At 44.3% G+C, this 17,923-nt stretch overlaps 1 protein-coding gene across 2 annotated transcripts in view; it reads right to left on the bottom strand.

The window, feature by feature from the left end:
* Positions 1-17,476, bottom strand: part of RAB5B (RAB5B, member RAS oncogene family) — a 44,102-nt gene extending 26,626 nt beyond the window's left edge. The window contains exon 1 of one of the 2 annotated variants that reach the window (XM_048488186.1): positions 17,346-17,476. The gene's annotated coding sequence lies outside the window, so the exon portion shown is untranslated. Of the gene's footprint in view, positions 1-17,277; positions 17,321-17,345 lie in introns of those variants that run through there. The other variant, XM_048488187.1, reaches the window with a different exon arrangement.
* Between the last annotated feature and the right edge of the window lie 447 nt (positions 17,477-17,923).

Genomic DNA, 17,923 nt, shown 5'->3' with positions numbered 1-17,923 from the left:
AGTAGGAAAGTAATTGTAGGGGGGGAAATGGTAGGTTGAAGGAGTCAAAGATCATTCTCCTGTGCAATCTAATCAAGAACTTTTAGCAGTGTCTTCATTATGATGTACTCTAAAAGAAAGCATTGGCTGTTGGATATATTTTCAAATAGCTTCAAGATTAAGAAGAGAACTGAAAACAACAGGCGTATTAAACAACAGACTTTGAAAAAGAAATCATACAACAAAAACAGTACCTGTTATGAAGAATATACAAGCTCCTATTAAAATATGATACTGAAACAGAACAAGTGAAAGAATGTACAGTGAAATGGATGCAAAACTTTCAAGAAGAAATATTCTTTCAACAGTGGGAATCTTTATGGACGGAAAATATTAAATGTACAACTTGCCAAATGCTGAGAGAAAACTGGTACAAGATGTTTCATAGATGGGACATCACTCAAGAAGACACTGAAAAGGTGAACAAAAATCTCAAAGGGATCTATTGGAAATTTAAAGTAGTACATGGATTGTTTTATCATATGTGGTGAACTTTTAAAAAATTTAAAAATTCTGGAAATACCTGCAAACCTGCAAAAAATATTGAAAATCAATTTTCAGATGGGTGCTAAGACTATGCTATTAGGAATTCCTCTAATAAGTTTATCAGGAAAATTGCAAGAATTATTCTTCTATTGACTAACAGCAGCTAGAGTGATAGTAGCATTTAAACAGAAAGCAGAAAAATTTCTTGAGCAATTGAGGAAGTGAAGAACATAAGAAAGAGCCTGCTGGATCAGACCAGAGTCCATCTAGTCCAGCACTCTGCTACTCGCAGTGGCCCACCAGATGCCTTTGGGAGCTCACCTGCAGGATGGGAAAGCAATGGCCTTCTGCTGCTGATGCTCCTGAGCACCTGGTCTGCTAAGGCATTTGCAATCTCAGGTGGATCAAGATTGGTAGCCATAGATCGACTTCGCCTCCATAAATCTGTCCAAGTTCCTTTTAAAGTTATCCAGGTTAGTGGCCATCACCACCTCCTGTGGCAGCATATTCCAAACACCAATCTGCGTTTAAGGTGACATTCAGAAGTGTTTCCTTTTATTAGTCCTAATTCTTCCCAGCAATGGAATTACCCCTGGTTCTAGTATTGTAAGAGAAAAAATTTCCCTCTGTCAACATTTTCTACCCCATGCATAATTTTATAGACTTCAATCAGACCCCAACCCTAGATAAGAGAATATGCCACCGTGGCAAAGCTTACTAGACTTGTGAATAGGCAGCTGCGAGTTTTATGAGAAGTGGAAGCCACATTTCATGTATTGTTCGGATGCTTTTACTTAATGACGCTGTGATGCTTTGATTCAATGACTAATTGATTAATACTAATATAATGGAATTAATGGGCTGAATGTATAAATAATATTTTGATTTACTATAGAGTCAATATAAATACATACATTTTTGTTGTTTTGATTTAATGTAGATTAGAAGTATTTGCTTAATTAAATATTGTTGTTGATTGATATAGATATAGATTAAAAGATAAGTGCAAATAGTATGATATAAACTCCTCTTCATTATCAGTGTATGTATCATAGTTAGTATGTAGATGTTATGTGAATATATTTTGTTTGTTAGACTGATAATGATATTACTCAAATTTTGAATAGCATCGCTAAGGTCCATCTAATATTCATATATACATTTATTATGTTTACATGTAAAAGCTTTTTCTTTTAATCTGTTATGCTTTGAAATTAATACAAACTTTTTTTGGGGGGGACGGACTTTGCCTTACAAGTACAATAGCTTGATCAATGCAATCTGACTTGTTACTTCTAAAAATACATCTAGGATGGATGGCTTAATACAATCTTCCCCGTTCTAGCAAGTCTAACCACCATTAAAGAGCCAATGCCACATTTAAGAATCCCCTTTATCTGATTCTGGGCCAATAATAGACAAATCTAACTTTGCTAACTGCTAATCCTCTGAATACCTTCTGAATTCAAAAGAAATGAGTGATTTGCTCATTTTCCAACAAGCCTTCTGCCATAGGTAAATCTCTTTGATCTACAGACTAGACCAGGGGTAGGGAACCTGCGGCTCTCCAGATGTTCAGGAACTACAATTCCCATCAGCCTCTGTCAGCATGGCCAATTGGCCATGCTGGTGAAACTGATAGAGGAACCAATTCCCTATTTATCTGGGCTTTCCTACTAGACTAACACTAGGTCGTCAATCAACCAGCGACCCTCTCCAGATGTTATGGACTACACTTCCCATCATCCCCTGCCAGCATGATGCTGGCAGGGGATGACCAGCTCTTGATCCATAACATCTGAGAACTGCGAACTGACTACAATAGTTTCCCAGTATTTGTTACTACTTCATCACAGCAAATTACATTATTTATTTACAGATGAGGTATACTTTATTTGCTTTCACATGCAAGTTTGCACACCAAGTCAGGAATACTATTAGACAGCAATCTACGCCACAGAGAGACAATAAACAAAGAAACTCACATTCCTATTGACTCGTTTCTTCTGTGCGCCAACCTCTATGCTTCATGTCTCTTCCCACCACCGCCTCCCACCATCCTACAGTTTCTTCCCACTCCCCTCAATTATTTCTTTTTTAAAAGAGTACTTGGTTTATGAGATTGCTGTGTGGCCATGTGAAGTGTCATCAAATTGCAACTGGTTTATGGCTACCGGGTAGGCAGGGTTTTCAAGGAAAGAGATTAACAGAGGGGGTCTGCCATTGCCTTCCTCTGCAAAGCAACCCTGGTATTCCTTGGTGGACTTTCATATACCGTACATACTCGTGTATAAGTCGACCCAAATAAAAGTCGAGGCACCTAATTTTACCACAAAAAACTTGGAAAACTTACTGACTCGAGTATACATCTAGGGTGGGAAATGCAGCAGCTACTGGTAAATTTCAAAAATAAAAATAGATACGGTTGGGCACTATTTGGGGGTCTCTGCCACTGACCCCCCATCTCACCAATCCCAAGGTCTCTGCCACCGACCTCTCCATTTTGCAGCTTGTCCACCCAGGTCGACTGACTGTCACCCGCCGAGAGCCAGGAGCTGGCTGCCGCTGAGAAGAAGGTAGAGGCAGTGAAAGCAGCTGAAAGGGGGAAGGCAGAGAAGAAGGTAGAGGAGAACGAAGTAGAGAAGGAGGCTGAGAAAGTGGCTGAAAGGGGGGAGGCAGAGAAGAAGGCAGAGGCAGAGAAAGCGGCTGAAAGGGGGAAGGCAGAGAAGAAGACAGGAGAGAGTGAAGACCGGAGATGAGGAATGCCACACAAGAATTAAGTGGGACTCTTACTCACGTATAATTCGAGGGGGGCTTTTCCAGCACAAAAAAATGTGCTGAAAAAGTAGATTTATACGCGAGCATATAAGGTAAATACTGACCAGGGCCGACCCTGCTTTGTTGCTGAGATCTGAAGAAATCAGACTGGCCTGGGCCATTCTGGTCAGGGCATGAGATAGCTAGGGAATCCAATCCTTTTGACCATGATTTTGTTCAGTTGCAATGCATGCACGAACACACGCATCACTTTTTTAAAAGTTGCAATGCATGCATGAACGCAGGCATCACTTTTCTTTGATTCCGGTTTTTAAAAACTGCATGACGGTTTCATCCCCCCCCAAACAAACCTGGAGTTTCCAAGCACATTCCACCCCCCGCCGGCTGTCCCAGGCCCTACTGTGCTGTTGTTTTTTTTAAATCTGCATTCTGGGATCATGTTCAGAATTGGTGACAAAGATGCTCTCGGAAGGTACCTCTGCTGAGCTCTTGCTGCATAGCATCTGCAGTGACCAGCTGAACGAAACTGCTATATGCCATTCTACTTACACAGGAAAGATATAGAGTCAAATCCATTTCAAAAACATAATTTAATCAATGTGTTTAATCACAGCTTCTTTGTGACATACCCCAAAGTCTTCCAAAGCTTCCTCTGTACATAAGGTTCCCTTCTGCTTCATGTAGGGCAGAGCAAAAAATTAAAAACAGATGCTCTTGGAGCACCTTCCTTTTGAGGAGAGGCTGCAGTGTTTGGGACTCTTTAGTTTGGAGAGGAGACGTCTGAGGGGGGATATGATTGAAGTCAATAAAATTATGCATGGGGTAGAAAATGTTGACAGAGAGACATTTTTCTCTGTTTCTCACAATACTAGAACCAGGGGGCATACATGGAAAATGCTGGGGGGAAGAGTTAGGACTAATAAAAGGAAACATTTTTTCACGCAATGTGTGATTGGTGTGTGGAACATGCTGCCACAGGAGGATAGCTTTAAAAGGGGCTTGGACAGATTTATGGAGAAGTCGATCTGTGGCTACCAATCTTGATCCTCCTTGATCTGAGATTGCAAATGCCTTAGCAGACCAGGTGCTCGGGAGCAGCAGCAGCAGCAGCAGCAGCAGCAGCAGCAGCAGCAGCAGGCCATTGCTTTCCCATCCTGTATGTGAGCTCCCAAAAGCACCTGGTGGGCCGCTGTGAGTAGTAGAGTGCTGGACTAGATGGACTCTGGTCTGATCCAGCTGGCTTGTTCTTTTGTTCTAATCACTGAGGCACCCCTATAACCTATGTATTACCCAGCAGACAACTTTACTAATCTCACTGAAGAAAAAGAGACATTTCCTAGACACTAACCATGCTTCCTACAGTTTTAAATAGGGACAAAGACAGACTAACCGCCGCAATTGCAAACTGACATTTCTGATACACAAGTCAACTACAGAATACAGAAAGAGATGGAACTTTTTTGGGACTACATCAAAGATCAAGGTCTTGGACAATAAGGAGATAAATGATGAAAATTTAAGATGTTGAAAGATGTAAGTAAGCTTCACATGTCACTCTTCTATGTAATCATGTTTTCTCCTCATTTCTTTTTTTAAAGCAGGAGCAAAGAATCCTGGAGACTAAATGAAAGCATCAGGGATACAACGGCAACCTAGGCAGGATGTAACTAATAATGTAGGTACTAAATGGAAAACCCTTGGATGATGGGGATTTGAGAGGATTCAGGTATTTCCGGGGGCAGATCATGACAAGGTGATGACACCTGACTAGAACTGATTAACCAAAATGTGGTGAGTGACCTAATGAGCAGTGTCAGTCGGTCTGCCTCCTTGGAAAGGTAATCAATCTGGTTTGCTAACCGTTCAGCATGAATCCCAGCTATTACCTTGTTAGTTTGGTTGATTTGATTTACTTCTAGGGAATGTAGGCCAGAACTGCCTCCACCTAGATGAAGTCTCTTTTGTTGGAACTCCCATCTGGCAACTCCGAGCAAAAGAGAAAACCACTCCTAGCAGTTCTAATAACCTCCTTTTGGTTTGAGGATAGCTTGTTTTTGTTGTCAAATCACACCTGACTGGTGGTGACTACTGGTGCTGTTTCCAAGGCAAGAGATGTTCACAGGTGATTTGTCACTGCCAGCCTTTGTGTTGCGAACCTGGTGTTCCTTGGAGGTCTCCCATCCAAATACTTGCCAGGGTCAACCTTGCTTAGCTTCTGAGATCTGAAGAGATACTCATATGTAAAATAAGCTATGTACTGTAAAGCATCCTTTCTCACAGAGGAAGACTATAGACATTATAAATACCAATACCTCAACTCAAAGCTACCACTGACCGGCCAGATGTATATGACGCCCCCACCCAGTAGCAAAGCTGCAACGGGACAAGGTGGGGGGCTGTGGTCCAGGAGTGCACCATTGGAGGTAAAAAATTGCACACCAGACCCCCTCTTAGGGGCGGGGCATGGGTGGATCAGGGGCCGCGCACAGGCAGGTCATGCCCCAGGCGCAGTTCCCTCTCCCTCTCCCTCTGTCCCTGCCCCCACCCCATCTGACATGAAGCACCAAATTTCCAGACAAATGAAAATGCTTTCCTTTCAAACCCAAGTTGATTTTACTGCCCTTAATATAAATGCATCGCTTATAACTTAGCATATAAACTGTAATATTTACAAAATATATCAATATAAATACTTAACAGTCCCATCCAATGGGCCAGCAGCCACAATGGCCCACTGCTCACACGGAGGCTTCCCGGCGGCTTGGGGAGGCTTAAATATTGGTAAGATTTTTACACCAAACCCACATGCTCTGGGAGATTAAATAGGCATGTGCTAAGTTAGGTATTTTTGGTAGTGTAGGTAGGATTGTGTAGTTGGGCTGCTGGAGTATGATATTATCAGGAAGTCACCATCTATCTGTATATATTATGTCAGGTTAATGATGTGTTTGTTAGTTTGCTTGATTTGATTTACTTCTAGGGAATGATATTTATTGTGGCTTTAGATTACTGCATTAATCACTGCTAGGACATTATCTTAATATTGTTATTGTATTATTGTTATATTGTTTGGCATATTATGCTAGTATACCTATGTTATTATTATGCTGCTGTTGTATGAAATATTATTATTATTATTACTTTATTATTATTATTATTATTATTATTATTATTATTATTATTATTATTATTATTTAGGCTTGATAGACCGCCCAACCCTTGAAGGGCTCTGGGCGGTGTACAATGAGACATAAAACAAATACAATATAAGATCTCATAAATACAATAGCGATAAAACATTTGGGGGAGGGCAGTATATAAATTAAATATCAAATCAAATACAAAAATCAAAATGCAAAAAAACCCCACCCTCTTTGCCGTGGGGAAGCTTCTGGGGTTAACAGAACTTAAGTCTGAAGGTTGGGGTGCCCGGGAGGGAGCCAGTTGGGACACCAGCGCATCCCTGCCTCAGCCTGAACTTACAGGTATTGCAGAGGCAGGTTGAGGGATGGGAGGCCACTGGTGCACCTGCCACCTCCACCAGGGTAACAGGGGAGCGCAAATGGACCAGAGCAAGGCTGCACTGCTGCTCAGTGCCCTTTTGCCCCACACCAATTGGATGGGGCTGTTAGTTCTCTACAAACAATTGTAAGTCTACTCCATACTAAAGAAAGGAAGCTACAAAGTATTGTTCCCCATATTATCTTAGTACATATATCTTAGTGTTTGCCAACCGGAGAAGTAGGAAGAGAGTACTACACATTTTGTAGTAAACAAAACAACAACAACATTATTTTGGACAGCACCATGTTTCGACATCCAGTTAAAAGTTTGACCCTGAAATATACTATTGAAGAGTTCAATGCTTTCCCCCCCAACATGCAACAGATTAATTGTGGACAAAATTAGTCACTAAGCATAACTTTGAAAATACACATTCAAAGCACACAGAAGAATTCTCTAACTAGGAATGCTGTTTTGCTCAAAAATCTTTCTACCAAGCATTTTGAGCAACTAACGCCTTTCCTTTAAAAGTGTTCTACCCATTCCAACGAAAAAAGCATTTCACAGTCATTTGCTCCTCTGCACCTCAAGTTTTAAACGATTCCATCCGAAAAAAAATGTTTTTTTCCCCTCTAGGCCTTCATATCTCTAGCCAAACCCGAAATGCAACAATTGGCTACCACTGCAGCTGATCGCTACTTCCCAGAATTTTTGCAGCTCTACTTCCAAATATCGGACATTCCCAAGGTCTGTATCAAGCAGCCTTTGGCCAGAAGTTTTTACCCCTTGAATTTTGTGTCCAAGCACATAAATTGTTCAGCATGACAGTTACCAACAGCCTTATCTGAATTGGGACTGCCTTCACCAATTCAAGGACAGGCTTAGGAGATGAGAGATTACAAGTTTACCCCCATCCTATTGTTCTGGACTTGAATGGAAAGTCTTTAATTACTGGTGGAGCAAGCTGGGAAGTTCAGTTTAGCAGGGACCTGGAATCAGGCACAGGGGACACGTGCACTGGCAAACGATCTTCCTTCTGGATTCTGTTCCACTTGGGCACACAACTTGGTTTAATCTTTCAGCCTTGAAAAGCCTTTAGCATTTCAATGGTTAACAAAATGATGACAGAAGGAGACAGTTAACTGAATCACCATACGTTAGAGCTTTAGAGCCTACCATATCAACAACACATTGTTTAAGATTCAGATATGATAGCGTCCAGGATATCCTGACGCCAGATACTACAGCAAGTAACTCTACCGCAAAGTTCGAAGGAATCATTGTCATTTTCCCACCAATATTAAACTGGGTCAAAACATTCTACACTTTCAACGGTTACACGTGGGCAGCCCCATCCAAAGCCAAGAGGGCTTTCCAGAGGCGCAGGAAACAAGAGGAAACTCCAGAACTCCCTGGCCAGTGGAAAGCCCCACAGGGCTTACATCAGCAAAAGGGTGGCATAAATCCAGAGGCCGGGGCACAGCACTCCTAGCCATAACCTTGATGTCAACTCTGTCCTCGGGAATGCCGCCCCCATGGTGGTGTCCGATTCCAGTGCAGCCCAGACTTCCATGTTTTGCAGCCCAGGGCTGAGGGACAGCCAGCTGCTGGCACATCTTCCACCTCTGCCTGGCGAGGGCAAATGCACTAGCGCACAGTTGCACCACTCCCTAAAGCCCTTTTGCCCTCACCCCTGTTGGATGGGCCTGTTAGTCTTCTGGGCATCGACTTTCAGAGGTGACTTGCAATTAAAGTGCAGAGCACACATCAAACCATTCCACTTCGTATGCAAGGCTGCTTTTCTGCTAGCATGTTGTTGTACTTGGGGGCTCATGCAACTAAAGCAAGCCTCAAATTGCACAGAAAAAGGCAGGCAGTCACAAGACTCGATAACTTCAACACTATCAACATATTTTACAACTATATACGCCAAGGGTCTGCAACCTGTGGCTCTCCAGATGTTCATGCTGGCCATGCTGGCAGGGGCTGATGGGAATTGTAGTCCATGAACATCTGAAGAGGCACAGGTTGTAGACCCCTGATTATATGCACAATATACTCTCAAAGGTATCACCAGTACAATGTACAAGAATGTGGGACTTGCCCCTCAGTCTCCGCTGTTACACAATCATACAGGGATAATTCTCCCAAACACCATCCTTTTCAGGTAGGATATTCAACAGCTGCTAGAGAATCTGTTACTTATCACTGTCCTAGAGAGAACTTATGGTTGTAGCGGAGAGACTCATTTAGCACTAACAATATTTCAAGCCTTTGAAGACACAATGAGCTCAGGCACTACCCAGAGCCCACCAAAAAACGGACCATTGGTACTCACCCTGAAGGGGCCTTCTCTTGTAGGCAGAAGACCTTCTCGGTGGGTGATTTCCACCCCCTCTCAGGGAGGCAGGATCAAAACGTCACTTCCTGTTCAGGCTAGGACTCCAATTATCTCCAGTTCGTTCCTGACTGAGCAGTGGTAAAGACGATTATAAACAGAAATAGAACAGGAAGAACAGTAACAAAACATCCATCAACATGCAGCAGACAGGTTTAAGGACCCACAGAGGGACTGGAACTTTAGAGGAAGATTGTTTCCCTAACCAGGACCAACCTTAGAACATTCCGGGCGCTAGCGATGCCATGAGAGGGATGAGAAGGTCTCCTGCCTACAAGAGAAGGCCCCTTCAGGGTGAGTACCAATGGTCCGTTCTCTTGGAGGCGGAGACCTTCTCGGTGGGACCTCCCCAAGCAGTGTCCCCAATCCGTGTGGGCTACGCTAAGCCTCCATTATGTTCTCGAGCACTCTAAAACCAAAACCGGTCTCAGCTGCTCCGCATGACTGCAGTCTGTAATACCTCACCAAGGGCGTGGAACTGGCCCATATGGCAGCTCTACATATTCGCTCTAGAGTAGCCTTGTTGCGCAAGTTTGCATTGGTTGCTGCACTCCTATTGGAGTAGGCCGTGATGCCCCCAGGAACTGGTACGTTGAGGACTTATGTGCTCCCACTATTTCCAGTTGATGGTGGAGTTAGACTGCCATGGACAGAAGTTGTCCCAACTTAGGAGAAGAGATGTTGTTCCGCTGAAGGTGGAAGGTAGAAGCGACCTAAGGTTTGAGGTACGGTAGGATCTGGCGATTATACTACTCTATCTTGATGGAGTACGCAAGGTTTGGGTTGGCTGACCAGGATCTGAGTTCCGAGGCTCTGTGGCCAATGTAATTGCCACCAGGAATATCGTTTACATGCGGAAACAGCGTAAGTGAATGAACCTATTTGAAGAGAAAATTGGTGAGAGCCGTAAGAACCGTGTGAAGGCGCCGAGGTGGGGACCTGTGGTTCACAGGGTGTTGTAGCTGTTGAATCCCCTTAGGAAAACGTAACACCACTGGGTATTGTGTTAAACCAAGAACCTTGGAACTGGGAACGAACTGTGGACAATGCTGCTACCTAGCGTCTGAGAGTGGCACTCCTGAGACCCATTCGGAATCCATCCTGCAGAAATTCTAGGACTGAGATCGATGAGATTACTTGGATTCCGCAGTTGTCCCCTGGACTGGATCAGGAATGACCTCTATGTGGAATTATATAACCTTACAGTGGAAGGTCTGCCAAGAGACCAGCATGGTATCCATGACGTCCTCGGAGGAGCCTTGCGTCTTAATGTTCCCCGCTCAACGGCCAGGTGGTCAGACACGGTCATTATGTGTCGGGATAACGAAGAGGACCCTGGGACCAAAGGCCCTGGAAAATGGGATGAAGGAGATACTGCCATCTCCATTATTGTGGAGAACCACGTTCTCCTTGGCCAGTACAGGGCGACTAGTATTACCTCTTCCTTTTCGGCCCGTTTGTGTCTTAGCAGCCTTGGTATTACCAGCATTGGAGGTAATGCGTAGAGAAGGTACCGAGGCCACGGGCAATCTAAGCATCTACTTCCTGTGCCTGAGGATAGATGAGCCTAGAGAGGAAGGCCGGGGTTTGCACGTTCCCTGCTATGGCAAGGAGGTCCACCATCAGGTTGCCAAAGTGAGAGATGAACTGAAGTAACACTGACCTGTTGGGAAAACACCATCAGGTTGCCAAAGTGAGAGATGAACTGAAGTAACACTGACTCTGCTGGGAAAACAGGTTGCCGACACAGCCAGTCGGCGCTCAGGTTGAGTTTCCCTTGACGTGTTTGGCCTGGATGCTCAGGACGTTCCCCTCTGCCCGGTTAAGAATATACCTTGCTTCCTTGTGGAGGCCAGATGATGGTGACCTCCCTTGATGGTTCAGGTAGATCTCGCTCACTGCAATGTCAGTTCAAACAAGCACCTGTTTGCCATTCACCTTCTGTTGAATGTTGTAGGGACATGAAGACAGCTCGTCTCTCTAGTACGTTGATGGAGGGAGAGGAGGTTGGTTTGGACCACCTGCCCTGCGTGAGTACTTCTACCAATGTGGCTCCCTAGCTCTGAAGGCTCAAGTCTATGAAACCCTGCCCATAGGACTTGTTGGCAAGACCCCACCCAGTGACAAGGCGGTCCTACATTACCTCCATCAGAGCTCTGTTTGAGAGACTGAGGAATGTCGAGGGATCTGTCCAGTTTCTGAAGCGTCCCACTGGTGAGGTCGGCGGAAGGACTGCCGTACTCTGGAATGAAATCTGTTCCCTTGTCTCACGTCGAAGGAGACTGTCATGACTCCTAAAAGTTTGGTCAGGAAGAAGAGGGGTAAGAGCCGCACTTGGATTTAATCACCATGGACACCATCGTGATGACCCTCTGGGTCTTGACCTCTGGCACGAATAGGTGTTCTTGACGGAGTCGATCATTACCCTTAAGTGAATGAACTGTTGAGTAGGTTGCAGATGGATCTTTCCCCGAATCACGAGGAACCGTGGTCTTGTAGGACCTGCATGGTCCGACGTAGGTCCTGAGTGCTGCTGATGCAGATTTTAATCTTATAGTAGGTCACCCAAAAGAGGTGTATGTGTGCTCCCCGTTGGTGCAGGAGTATAATGGGACCTAGGAGCAAATGGGTCGAGAAAAGAAGAATGCATCCCGGGCTGTGTGTGAGAATAGCGATTACGGGATATATGTAGATAAGCCTCCCTGCAGTCCAGTGGAGTGAGGATGTCTCTTGGGCGAGAAGTTTCTGTGATGAGCCTCACGGATTCCATCTTAAACTCTTCAGGTGGATGTACTTGTGCTTGATACGACGATTGAGGAACGCTCTCCAGTCTCCGTTCTCCTTTGACACCATGAGGGTGTGATCTGTGCACTCCCTGATCAGGCAGGAAATAGAACTGGAGACAATTGGAATCCTAGCCTGAACAGGAAGTGATGTTTTTGATCCTGCCTCCCTGAGAGGGGGTGGAAATCACCCACTGAGAAGGTCTCCGCCTCCAAGAGAAGGTAAAGTTTCCCCTTCAGTCGTATTCGACCCTGGGGTACCAGTGCAAGCAGTGATTTTACAGACAAGCCGCTTTTGTGGGGTAGTTTGCTCTTGCTTTCCCCGACTATTCTTTACCCCCTTGCTATGAGCTAGGTACTCATTTACCGACCAAGAAATGGATGGATGGCTGAGTTGACCATGAGCCAGCTGCAAGGATATCTGACCCGCAGGGGGCTCAAACTCTTGACCGTGTGAGTGGCAGTGCAAGCACTTAACTATGACGCCACACGGCTCCTTGGGAGCCCACTAGCTCGATACAATTCATTTCAAAACTAAGAATCTACAGGAAACCAGATAAAGGTTTTGTAAGTTTTGTATTCACATGGAAAGAATGGTATTTGGGATAATTATCCCTGTATGACTGTGTAACAGTAGAGACTGAGGGCACTTTCACACATGCAGAACAATCCACTTTCAATACATTTTCACAACAACCAGTTGAATCCGGCCATGAAAGCCTTCGACAATCCACTTTCACAATTGTCTGCAAGTGGATTGTGCTATTTTGCACAGTAAAATCCAGCTGCATTGAAAGTGGATTGAAAGTGCATTATTCTGCATGTGCAAAAGTGCCCTGTGGCGAGTTCCACATTATTGTACTGATACTTTTGAGAGTATTCTGTGGATATAGTTGTAAAATATATGGTCTCAAAGTGATCTGTCTTGTGACTGCCAGCCTTTTTTGTGCCATTTGTTTGTTTCTGACAAACCAACCAAGGTGATCAATATATTGTTGAAGGCTTTCATGGCCAGATTCAGCTGGTTGCTGTGGGCTTTCTGGGTTGTGTGGTTATGGTAGATCTTCTTCCTAACGTCTTGCCTGCATCTGTGGCTAGCATCTAGTAGTCATTTATCAGACCCTTTTTAATTTGAAGATCTAACTAGCATAAAAAGCTCTTAATAGTAGCAATTCATCTTAGCTAGTACTAGAGAGGCCACAGTGATTTCCTAAAGTGACAAACCTTCACATGGCTTTGGCCCTACATAAGATATTACTTTGTACCCTGTACCCAATGCAATCCCCAAGAGAGAATACATATTATACAATCTGTACACTGTGCTTGAGTTAACATCAAATATACTTAAATGAACATTTTATATCTATAGGGTAAGAAAATCTGAAGCAATATGACTTCCTTTTTTTCGATAGGTGACCTGGGTTAACAAAATATGTTAAAAATGAGTTTACTGTTATGCCCAGAGCATCCAGAATAAGGTAGCATACAAGACTTAAAAAGTCAACATATTTGATCAGCCTTATTCAACTAGTTTTGCTATATTTGCATAGATATGTACATTGCAAATGCGACTGTAAATAAACTCCACCCAGACACACTCAAATGTCCCTCATGCCCCTGTGAGATGGACATATATTCCCACCACACAGTCACTCCACACTGGGTCACTGAGAGAAACACATTTCACTGTGACAAGCTTCAGAAAGATGTCAGCCATAGATGCAGAAGAAACAGCAGGAGCAAAAACTACCAGACCACGGCCACACAGTCCAGAAAATCCACAACAGCCACTCTGCAGCTCACTTTGAGTATTTCTTTTTAAAGCAAAAAGGTGGGATATAAATTCTCCAAAGTATAAATACATTTGTGTTAGTTCTATACAAATGGAAGTCCCCTGGCTGCACCTGAAAGAATCCTGAGAGTCGTCAGTGTGCTCACAATTCTGTTCATAATCACTATGAGATACTCAAAATTACCTTTGCGACTTTTCAGGCAAGAAAGTGACAAGGGACATCTATTCCAAATATCCACAAATGCAAGGCAAAAAGTTCCCTGGCTGGCAGACCTGACTAAAAGTCTATTCTGCTACAAACACACAATAGTGAACAGAAAGGTGCCTCAAGGAAGCTCACAAGCAGGGCTTGAAAATAATATTTCCCCTTTTGCCACATGTTTGAAGGATAAGATTCCGTGAATGGTGCTTGTTTTTCCAGTGTTGAACCTGTTGCTGTCAATTTGTAAGACCACCTGTGGTTTATTTACACATTGCTTTGCTTCCCTGTGGAAACGCAGATATTTTCCCAAGATGATTAAGAAGGACTTTTCCATTTTCCCAAAAGTTTTCCACACTCCACGCTGTTTCACAAATAAGCAAAGTAGCATACAACCAGAAATATAAACCTTTCATATAGCAGGAATGAGATCAGTGACAAGTACAGAACACTTGTTGATGTGAGGCAGCATTACTGCATTTGCAGGAATGTGGATTACTAAAAGTATACATTCTTCAAGCTATCATATATCCACCTTAGACACAATGCCCATAGCAGTAAGCAGAAGTATCGACAGTACACAGAAATACTAATGACACTGAGCAACAAGAACGTAAGTTGTTTTCTTTAAAGAGAAATCGCACTCCAAACGATGAAATAAGGATGAACTTTATATCTAGATCTGCTCCCCCCCACTAAATGCCTGTTAAATAAATACGAGCAAGCAACCTCACAGTGGCGGAACAGGTGAAGCAGCCATAAAATACTTATCTCATCATCACCAAGTTTAACGAAGAATTAAGAGTGTTCCACTAAAATGTACAGATTTCAAACAGAACTGAGCAGTTAAAAAACTAAAAGATTTATTGTAGCATAAGATTTTACACTCACACGCTTCCACACCAGCTGAGAAATAGCTGAACTTTCATTAGTACAGCCGAATTATAATACTATTAATGTTGTGAACGCCTATTCACATTAGCTTTACTGTTAGGAAGAGTTCCTTGAGTTCTGTAATGTTGCTTATTAACCATGGTTTTCAGGGTATAATAACACAATAGGATTTGAAGAGCTTAGCTCTGATGGAGATGACCTGCATGTCATTTAATATACACAACTAATTCTTTTACAACATAAAGTCAGCAGCAGTCTTTTAAAAAGCAGGACAGCACCTCATATAAGTGGTTAGGCATTTTTTTTTTGTAAAATGCCAAACTTAGGAAGAGGTCATTTCCTCTTGAAAATCAGGAAAGATAGTGTCCCATCAGTAAACATTAGAAGGCACATTTCCTTCTTCATATCACTTGGCATATTTCCAGGTGGACCAAAGAGTTTATGATAGGTCTACAGTGAATGACCTCATAACCCTCTGCAACATGATTTCCATGATTCATATCCTCCCCTGTCCTCTCAGTCTCACTAGTGATTTCACAAGTATACAATTTCACAGTGAGAAATACTAAGAGAATTGGGACACCACATTTATTACAAAGCAGAACTCTATAGCCTTGGACTTGGAAACAGACACTCCCTTACCTAACGCGATACACACAACCAGTTTTGTTATATGATGGAAGCATGAAAATATCAAATTCTTATTATACCTTAAAAAAAAAACCTTAGGGTATATGGGACAAATTAAGAATTTCCAACCTGCTGGCTGTGTTTGTGCATCACCGACAGCAGGGGTATCCAACTCTGGCGCCTCAGATGTTCGTGGCCAATTGGCTGATGGGAATCATAGTTCATGAACATCTGGGGCACCAGAGTTGGACACCCCTGTATCACCAAGGAGTACAGCTTGCCGCACATCATTTTAGTCCAATCAGATTGTAAAGAGAACAGATTATTACACCCTTGAAGCAGGGAAATATCTATGACTTTTTAAAAATCACATCTCCAAAACATCTGAAGAACAGTTGCAAGAATTAGTGGAGGAATCATACATGCCCAACCCAAAAACAAACCAAATCCAAGACCCCCTTATGGATGCTGATCACACCATTAGCGGCTTCCCAATAAAAACCAAACCTCTAAAAGAGGCCTGGACAGGCAAAGGGGAAAAATGGAAGATCCAGCATTTTATAACAAGGCATGAGTGCTTAATTGTCCTTTCAAATAGCAAGAGGCAATGACAACCATTTCAACAGGTCAACACTCTGATCTTATGACGATCAGAAACCAGGTCAGTTGCAACTTCATTGAACAAGTACTCAGTGGTGCAAAGTACTACACAAAGGGTGCTTGATACGATTCTCTACCACACTGTCATCAAGCCAAGATTTCACAGCTAATGATAAGAGATTCTGGAAGCACACAAACTGCTCTGCAGGAGCTGATACACTCAAGAGTCAGACTTTAGAATCACGAACACACCACAAATCCACCCAAATATTAATCCAAAAGGAAATTCCAACAAGAAACTTACTGGAGACTTACTGATAGACACCATCAACTTAGATACCTGTCAGGTAGTCCCCAACCACAGCACCACAATACCCCAGGCTCCACAACACTCTCATTTTCACTGGAAAGCCAGAGAGCCTTAATAAACTCCGCTGTCCCCTTCCCCCAAACAAGGAATACACACAATTGATAAGGATATCAGGGACAAACCCCACCCTACTAAAACAGTCCCTGCTGACCCCATTCCACATTCCCAGAAACCTAATTCAAGGCAAAGCAGCACGCACACATGCGTAATCTCACCCTTGAGTTGCCCCAGAGTCAACCTGGACCCTATTTTTGCCTTCACACCTTATGTGGCTGCTCCACACCTCCTTGGCAGCCACGTTCAGCTGTCTGAACAAACACCTCTACTAGGCAAGGGGATCAGGCCCCACCCTACTGAACCAGTCCCTGCTGACTCCATCCCACATTCCCCAGTCACCCAATTCAGGGCAAAGCAGCTCACACTCAGGCCCAACCTCACCCTTTAGTTGCCCCAGGGTCGACCACCACCCTTCTTCTGCTTTCCCACCTTACGGGGCTGCTCCACACCTCCTTAGTACACGTCTACTAGGCAAAGGGGTCACTCCCCACCTCATTTCCCTAGGCCTGTATCCTCCAGGCCTGCAACCCAAACCATGTCAACCCCCCCACCCCCCAGGAGCCACAAGGGAAGACCCACCAAGCCCACTCCCTTCCCCACCTTTTCCTAGACATAAGGGGGCCATCTTTTCTCACCCCCACCCCGGTTACCAGGCAACTGTCCGTCCAGGGAAGCCCCCTCCCCACACCCTCCAAGAGCCCAGCCCAGCCCCTGCCACATAAGGCGGCCCCCTCCCCCGCCAGGTACCTGAGACGACCCCCTTCCCTGCCCCCCTCCTCTCTCACACACAAACAAACTACCTCAACCAAACCCACCTCTCTGCCGGAAGGAGGAGCGGGAATGCGTCCCGAGCCAATGGACGCTGGGCACCTGGAGAGCGTTCACGCCCTCTCGACCAATCGCTTCTCGCGAAGCCGCACCCTGGCCCCGTCTGACTAATTGGAACGCCGAGATGGAAAGGATGGGCTGCGGTTGTTTCACCAATAGAGCGGAGAAGTCGGCCAAGCCAATCAAGAGACGCGTAGCTAAGAAAAGGGGCGGGTGTTTTATGAAACGACGGCTGCGTCCGTCAATAGAAATGTAGACGAGGGAAGAGACTTGATAAACAACAAATAAGGTGACCTAAAAGGGTGAGGCCGCTTGGCCGTCTCTAACCAGTCACAAGTCAGGCTCCAACTATCCAATCCCGGGGCAGATGTCGTCTATGTCTCCCAACAAGAGGCAGGGAATGATTGACAAACGGGTTGGTGGGCGGAGCCCAAACTGTCTCGGCCAATTATCGCTTTGCTGTTGCCGTTGGCCTGTGAGAAGCGAGCGAGCATTTGAAACCGCTGTGACCTTTGACCTCATTAACGTTGGCAGCGGTTGGCGGAGCGGCAGAGGAGGGGCTGCT

The sequence above is a fragment of the Sphaerodactylus townsendi genome, linkage group LG03, assembly GCF_021028975.2.
Source record: "Sphaerodactylus townsendi isolate TG3544 linkage group LG03, MPM_Stown_v2.3, whole genome shotgun sequence".
Classification (NCBI taxonomy): Eukaryota; Metazoa; Chordata; class Lepidosauria; order Squamata; family Sphaerodactylidae; genus Sphaerodactylus; species Sphaerodactylus townsendi.
Note: the sequence above shows the minus strand (reverse complement) of the source record. Positions and strands in the feature narration are given on the sequence as shown.